The 8,501-nt window shown below is 50.3% G+C and overlaps 1 long non-coding RNA gene across 1 annotated transcript; it reads right to left on the minus strand.

Annotated features, from left to right (window-relative positions):
- On the minus strand, nucleotides 1-7,417 carry LOC147340172 (uncharacterized). The gene is made up of 2 exons (XR_015159419.1): nucleotides 7,122-7,417; nucleotides 1-327 (listed from the first exon to the last, which is right to left on the minus strand). It is a non-coding gene; the product is annotated as an uncharacterized LOC147340172 (long non-coding RNA).
- Nucleotides 7,418-8,501: the final 1,084 nt, after the last annotated feature.

Below are 8,501 nucleotides of genomic sequence, written 5' to 3' on the forward strand. Positions count from 1 at the left end.
TTTTATAGATTTCCCAATTTATGGTCCTCATTTATTCTTCACACAACAACCACGTGAGGTCAGTATCGCAGGCCCCATTTTATGGATGTGCAAAGTGAGCGCCCTGGCCAGGGGAATGTCATCTAAGACCACCCCTTCAGGTAAATTAAACACTTCATCTTGAAATTGGGATGCTCGCTCGGTGAGATGAGTTTCCTCTGAGGCAGCTTGAAAGGGCTGATAGGAAAGCGAAGCTTTCTGGTTTTCATCTCTAAGGAGCACCAAGGGCTGCTGGCATCCACAATGCAGTGAAAACTCATGCATCTCTCTCCAGGGTCCATGAGGTTTCTAGAACATTCCAAGAGCAACATCCCATCAGTAAGTCACACAGAACCACTGCCAGTTATGAGCTATAGCAGAACAAGGGAAAGCCACAAAGTCTCACTTGCAGCCTGCAGAAAAGGAAGTGGCAGAGCATCAGAAGTTGGCTGAGGAGGAAGAAATCGAATTCCAGGATAGATGACCACTGAGTTTTTGGAGTCTGTTCACTTGCAGACCCAAGAATGATGAGCAGGTTTCCTCCAGAGGTCAACCAACATCCTTGGTCTCCGGACATTGCCTGTAAGACGGAAGTCAGTGGAATATTTATCCACCTGTCATCCATCCATCCATTCATCTTTTATCCAGTGAATATTAAATAAGTGCCCACTCTGTGTCAGGCATTGGTCTAGGCACTAAGGATACAGCAGTGGACCAAAAAATGAAATCTCGTCTTCCATCTGACAGGGGAGGAATAGACAATAATCAAGATCAATGAGAAAGAAAAATGCATAATCTCATGGTAAGTGCTAAAGGAATACAAAGCAGGGAGGGGGCAGGGTGCTGGGGAGAGGGAGTTTATTTCTCAGTAGGGTAGTGGGAGAAGGCATCACTGATCAGGAGACATGAAAGAAGGGAGAGAGGCAGTCCTGCTGATGACTGAGGCATGAACCTTCTAGGCGGAGAGAACAGCAGGTGCAAAGGGCCTAAGGCTGGGTGTGTCCAGCAAGTGGGAGGGATGGCAAGGAGGTCAGTTGATTGGGGAAGAGGCAGTGAAGGGGAAGTGATAGGTGACGAGGTCAGAGAGGTGATAGGGACCACTCTGTAGATAATTGCGGCCACATGGATGACTGGAAGCCACCTTGAGGATGATGCCAAGCCACCAAGTGTTCTGAGCAAGAAGCGCCAGGACCTGACTTCAGTTTTAACAAGATCTCCTGACTGCTGAGTTGCTAGTGGAATGAAGAAGCACTAAAAGGGGAAACAGGAGGATCATTGTGGGGGAGGAGAGGATACTGCAATAATTCAGATAAGAGAAAGCGGAGGGTGAAGGCTGCTCCAGGGTGGGAGCAGTGCAGGTGGCGGGGCGGGACAAGTGCTAAGATTCTAGATCTATTCTGAAGGTCAGATCTACAGAATTTGTTGAAGGATTGCACACAGATTCAAGAGAGGACCCTTGGGTGACACTAAGGCTGTGGACTGCACAGCGAAAGGAAGGCTGGGGCTAGGGGAGGTGGCAGGAAGATCAGGGTGGGTGATGGGTTCGGGACATGCTAAGTCTCTGATCTCTACCAGATATTTCAGTGGAGAGCTGGATGTGGGAGTCAGAGCTTCAGGGGAGAAGTCCAGGCTGGAGTTAGACACTGAGGGATCTTCAACACAAAGGGACATTTAGAGCCTCGAGACTAAACAAGGAGTAGGGGGAGGCTGGGGGAGGGGGGCACAGAGGGGCAGGGGGGACCCAAGGTCCTGAGAAAGACCAGGCTACAAGGCACTGTAGCAGGCTTCAAGAAAGTCCCAATTTGAAAACTCTCAGCCTCACCCAAGGAACCCCAAGAGTGACCAGACTCAAGGTCCAGGAGAACAGGTCTAAAGGAGAAGGCAAGTTCACCTCTGCTCAAAGTGGAATGCGCCCTTCAGCACTCCCGGGAAACAAGGCACAGTCCTCTGTCTTGGCGAACAAGACTCCTTATGCCCTGGGGTGGGGCAAGGAGTCTGCTGGTGTGTGAAGAGCAGAGGGTGGGTGAGGGGATGGGCAGGACCCCTGGCATGAAGGACCCCCTCCTGTTTTTGCGTTTGGCTGGCTCCGGGTGAGGCATTAGCTCTAAGACAGGCGGATCCTTAGTAATGACCAGTTACATAGGTCTCCGATCGACTAAAAAGTATACAATGAATGAATACACGGCTTAACAATTTATAGCCAGACTCAGGAGGTGACACGTGAGCTGCCTCCTGACGGGAGAATTAGGGTGATCCAGGAGGGCCCAGAGAGAATTGTTCTAAAAAGAGGGGAAAACAAAATCCTAAGGACAGTAGCTTGAGACAGAGGGTGAGCAGAATCAAGCCTGGAGAAATGGATCTGAGATGAGACAGGGTGATAAACCACTGAAAGAAACTTGGCCTTCTTCTCCAAGCATTGGAAACCCCACAAAGGGTTTTCAGGAGAGAATAAGAGAGTCCAGTGTGCATTAAAGAGGTCATTCAGGCAGTTCTGAGGAGAACAGATTTGAAAAGGATGGAGCAGGCAGCCCAGAGGCTTGGGGGAGGCAGGGGGAGACGAGTTCCTCCCTTGGTGGGATCAGTGGCTTTCCCACTTCCCCTCCTTCCCATTGAATTTAGTGGGTCAGGAAGCTCTCTCACCTTCTCCACATAGCCACTGTCAACCTGGGAACCTCAGGAGAGACACTGCAGAATGGACCCTGGCGGAGAAGTTGGGGGACCTACTGGCCAGGAACGTCATCCATCAGGCCCCTCGGGAATATTGACACCAATCGGTGCCCAGGCCGGACAGCAGGCTGAGAGGTGAGGCAGGAAAGTGCCCAGTTCTCAATTCTGCCTCCGGCTGGCCCAGGAAACAATCCAAGAGTCATCCATGGGGAAGGAGGATTAGTTTGCGACAGGAGTGGGTCACTGGAGCAGGAGGGAGCACCCTAATTCCAGACTTGATCCCCCAAAAGGGAAGAAGGGCAGACCAGAGCACTCTGGATGTGCACCCCCTTACCCCACCCCCACCTCCCGGTTCTGCGAGCTGAGAAGATGGATATTACGTTCCCAAATCAACATCTTGCAGCCTGCTGGATAAGAGAAGGCAAATCAAGCAAACCCAGGCCAAGCCATCCAGCTGGACTCAAGGCCAAGAGTCCCCATCACACCCCCGCCGCTCCCACCAACACCCCTCCTCAGGGCCCTCCCTCTTGTGTCACTCTTAGTCTTTATTTCCCCACTAGGATTCCTCATCCCAGTTCCACAGAGGCCCCCGGTGCCGGCATTAGCTCGGGTGTGCACTGCAGGCCTGGGAGATTAAGGTGCTTTTCCCCAAAACCCAACAGCAAATCACAGCGACGCCGGGGCAGCCCAGAATCCCAAGCAGGAAGCAGAGCGCAAATCCCGGCCAGGCACCGGGGAACTCTCCCTCGGCTCTTGCAAGGCCTCCGAAAGCCACGGGGCTGGCCAGTCGGAGACTTCATTAAAAAGCGCTCGGCGGCCCCGCGCTTGCTGCAAACCCATTAAACAGCCGACATAATCCATTCATACATAAAAATAAGGGAAGGGGAAGAAGGAGCGCAGTCCCACAGGATGTGTGTCTGAGAGAAACAGTTTCCATAAAAATCCAAACAGAAACGAGGTTCACAGGGAGGTTTTGGCTGCAGTCACTTTTGGCTTCTGGAAATTCTAGCTGGGGAAAGACTCCCTTGGTAGCCCTCTGATTTGGAATCCCAGAAACAAGGGTCGGGGGAGCTCCCCAGTCCCCATGCTGGCCACCCTCCAGCTGAGGGCTTGTTCTAGAAATCTGGAGTACTTGTTCAAGGTGGCCAGTGGGGGTTCTGCAGGAAAGAAATCGCAGATTCACGCAGGCCTATCTCAACCACCCCAAAGCCAGGCCGCTGGGCTGAGTGTCCGCAACAGCTGTGGCCATGGAGACACTCCCAGAGCTTTGGAAAAGGAGGAAGACTCCAAGATTTAAATAACTCAGGCAGCAGGATCCCTGTTCCTTCCCATGGGAAACTAGTTCACAGGCCAAGAAACCCCATGGAAGAGACCCCTCGCTCCAGCCCTCGCTGAAGCCAGCAGCCCACCATGTATACACATGCACAAACATACGTCGCCTCACAAAGAGAAGGTCAGGAGTCGCTGGATTAAGTTTTTAATAAGCTGGTGAACCAGTATTTTTATTCTCTGTCATCTTGAAAAGAAAAAAAAAAAAAAAAACAGAAGAATGCAGCTAGTTTCTTAAATTAGAGATCTGTTGTGTAATTAGTCCATTTTATCTTCTGCGAGTTGTTGCTGTTTTCTCTCTGTGGTTTCCAGAAATGTCATTGGCTAGGCTTAAAAGTAGGGTTTTTTTTCTTCCAGAGAAAAATTCTATAAATATTTTCTCCCTTTTAGCATGTTTTAAATTTGAACGACATATTGTAAAGATAGCAAGAGTTATGAAAGTCTCTCTTGGCCACCAATGAAATGCAGTGGGAAAACTGGTTAGAGAGGGAATTTGTGTCCGCAGAGAATGCCACTGGGCTGCTCCCTCAAGTTCAGGAGCCAGGGTACCCCAGCTGCTTCTGCTCGCTGGCATTCGGGCTTAAGAGCTGGAGAGAGGGGAGGGCCACTCCCAGGGTAAGCAGGCTAACTCTACTCAGGGAAGCAGGGTCCCTTGCTAATGGTCAGAATTCCACCCTTAGTGATTCATTTCTTCAGAGAGATTTAGGCATGGATTTTTGGTGTGGATTTTACATAGATACGCCTTCAACACTTTTCAAGCTAAAACGCATAGTCTTTTTTCCAGTCAAGGTATACAGATATACCGCACGTGAGCAAAAATCTATGTCAAGGGTTGGTCATAGCCATGTAATTTGCAGCTGCAAAGGATTAGAAACAACCTGAATGAATATCCATTAATAGGAGACTGTTAAATAAAGTCTGCCACATCCTCATAAGAGATTGTTATGCTATCATTAAAAAGAATGCAATAGACTTCCCTGGTGATCCCCTGATTAAGGATCCCCCTGCCAATGCTGGGGACACAGGTTCAACTCCTGGTCTGGGAAGATCCCACATGCCGCAGGGCAGCTAAGCCCGTGCGGCACAGCTACTGAAGCCCTCATGCCCTGGAGCCTGTGAACTGCCACAAGAGAAGCCACCACAATGAGAAGCCTTTGTACCGCGACTAGAGAAAGACCGTGCAGCAATGAAGACCCAGCACAGCCAAAAATTAATTAATTTTTTAAAAAGAATGCAATAGAGCTCGAGGTATTAATGCAGAATGCTCTGTGAGACACACTGTTAAGTGAAAAAACAAGATGCACAGAAGTGTATCATATGCAAACAGTGTGCCATCATTTGTCTTTTTAAAAAGAATATAACCTTGTATTAGAAGCTGGTAGTGGGAATAGCCTTAAGGAAGGGGAATAGGGTCAGGAGGGTGACTTGCTTTTATATAAAGATATAAACACTCTAGATAGAGATGTCTTATCAAACTTATGCTATCATTTGCAACTTTTGAAAAGGATATATTTGGATACAATCATGTACATATTCCAATATACCCCAACTATCTCTAGAAAGATACTAAGAAGTCAGGGGCCACACAGGGGAACATCTCTTTATTCCAATGTATGTCCTTGAAATAATCTGATATTTTAAACAGGCTGCTCTCCCAGGCAGGTGGGCTTCGGATCCACACAGGAAAGCACTAACATCCATTAACACTGGGAATTCCCTGGCGGTCCAGTGGTTAGGATTCCATGCTTCCATTGCAGGGGACACAGGTTCAGTCCCTGCTTGGGAAACTAAGATCCTGCAAGCCTCGCGGTAAGCCAACAGAAAAAAAAATGCATTAACACTGCCAGCGCTGTACTCCCTAATGCCCCCCGGGTGCCCCTAGTCTGTGCCCCACATTACTCCGTGCCTACCACCATCACTGCATGTTGCTGATCTGATTTCTTTGTCTCCACCTCCGGGTGCTCCTTAAAGCTGAGGATCAATTTCATTTCTCTTTACAGCCCCGGGGCCCGGCACAGTGTCTGCACCTTAGAAAAAGATGCTGTGCTGTACTGAGTCATGTCCGACTCTTTGAGACCTCATGGGCTGTAGACCGCCAGGCTCCTCTGTCCATGGGGATTCTCCAGGCAAGAATACTCAAGTCGGTTGCCATGCCCTCCTCCAGGGAATTTTCCCAACCCAGGGACCAAACCCATGTCTCCCACATAGTAGGCGAATTCTTTACCGTCTGAGCCACCAGGGAAGCCTAAGAATACTGGAGAGGGTAAACTATCCCTTCGCCAGGAGATCTTCCCGACCCAGGAATCAAACTGGGTCTCCTGCATTGCAGGCTGATTCTTTACCAGCTGAGCTACTGGGGAAGCCCCAGAAAAAGATTCTAGAGCCAGTTAAAACAGGGCAGGGCTGGGACAAGTGCCTTAAACCCTCAGAACCTGTTTCATCATCTGTAAAATGAGAATGATACTAATATCTATTTTTTTTTATCATGCCATGTGGCTTGTGGGATTTCAGTTCCCCAACCAGGGATTGAACCTGGGCCACAGCAGTGAAAGCACCGAATCCTAACCACTAGGCCACCAGGGAACTCCCCCTAATAGCGTCTTCATAATGCTGGTACAAAGGTGAAGTCGGATAACAAAGGTGCCTGGCACGTGGTGGGTGCACAGTTATAATAGCTGTTTAGTACAGGATAGACTAGGATCTCAGGAAATGCTTATTAAATGAATCAATTCATCCCACGAGGCTGAGATGAGTTAAAATGCAAATATTCCTGACGCTAACACTTTCAGGCCCCGTCGCCAGGTGGGAATGGATTTATCAGATAACTTCTTGTCAGGGCTTCCTGGGCTGCCTGAGAACACCTAGTACCTGAAGACAGAGGGTGGGCCCACGAGGAAAGAGGGTGCTACGGGCAGAGGACAAGGGAGGTGATGTTCTGATGAGTAACGACAGCAACTCCATCACTCAGCACCTGCTACGTGACCAGCATCACACCCGGCTCTCACGAGCATTCTTTGAGTGAACTCTGACAACTACTTCGAAGGAATGTATGATAGTCCCCATTTTACCAACAGGAAACCAGGGCTCAGGGAAGGAAAATCACTCACCCGAGTTCCCATCAAGGAGCCAGGATCTGAACCCAGCTCTATCTGACTCCAAAGCTCCTGCCATCCACCAGCCCACTGCTGGGCCTCCAGGTGGCTCCATGTAGCCCCAGCCAGCTGTCTCTGTCTCTCACAGCCCAGAGTGCTGGTTCACCAAGCGCCAGGGAAATTTTCCTGCCAGAGGAGTCTGAAAACCTCTCAGTCACACAGACGGAAAAGCAAATCTCTGCTCTGGACCTGTGCACTTGGCGGTAGCCAGGCCCTGGGGAGCGTTCCTCCTCCGAGCCACCACCTGAAAGGCAGGCAGCCTCCTCCACAGCTCTCACCCTCTCCCTCTCTGCAGCCTGCAGACCGCTGGCCATTTGGAAACCACTGAGCCCTGATAGGCAATCAATCTGGGCACGTGGGGAATGTGTGTGGGCGGGCAGAAGGGACTACGGGCTGTGTTTCCTTTCCCTTTCTAGTGCGGCTAGAGAACATTCCAGAAGTCCTGGAAGAAAACTCATAACTCCCTAAGGAGGAATGAATAAAACTGCAGGGTGTCTGGCAACTTGTCATCAGCCGAGCCTCCCCAAGAAGCTCCTGTAGCTGGGCGATCCTCTCCCCATCTCACCCCCACCATCCACCCCGGGGCCGTCTTGTGGATGTTCCACTCCATGTGGACAGTAAATGGGCAAAAGGAGACACCCAATAGCCCCCAGCCGCACCCCCCACTTCCACATGCTCAGAGGACTTTGCTGGGTCCTGGGAGAGGGCCCTGATACTCTACTGAGGGGTCTGCGTGGCCAGGGAATAACCTTTTTGGGCAGTGGTGCCAAGTCTCCGCCAGCCTGCCAGGAGCCAGTGTCCCAGCACTGGCAGGATACTCTCTCAGCCTGTCCCAGCAAGCCCATGCCATGAGCAGAAGTGAAGTAAAGGGCATTGAAATTCAAGACGATATTTCGATTTGGACTGCTTTTGTGTTTCCCCCAAGCAAAAGCTGCGTGCTTTCCAGCACCTGAGCTCCTACAAGAAAGGGAAATGTTTCTGTTCAGTACCTGCCTTCAGAGAGAGGGCAACTGGTGGGTGTGGAGCGCGGAATGGCCACCCATGGCCAGAACCATCTGCTTGTTCCCTCTTAGCCCAACAAATGGCCAAACAAAGCTGAGCTTCTGAGTGACCCCAACAGCTGAGGGCGACCAAGGCCAAAGTCCGTAGCGAGAAGCCAGCACTTCAACACCCGCTCCCTTTCAGGTCAACGTCACTCTCTCTCCCTCTGTAGTTGGCCATAGTACTCAAGGCCAACCAGCCAGAAGGAGTTAGTCCAGACTTCAAACTTTCCGAAAGAAAAACTTTTCAGTCTTCAAGGTACGTATGCAGATTGCCTAACAGTAAAAGATCCGG

This window comes from Bos grunniens, chromosome X (genome assembly GCF_055505025.1).
Source record: "Bos grunniens cultivar Pamir isolate PY7600 chromosome X, Bosgru_T2T1.0, whole genome shotgun sequence".
Classification (NCBI taxonomy): Eukaryota; Metazoa; Chordata; class Mammalia; order Artiodactyla; family Bovidae; genus Bos; species Bos grunniens.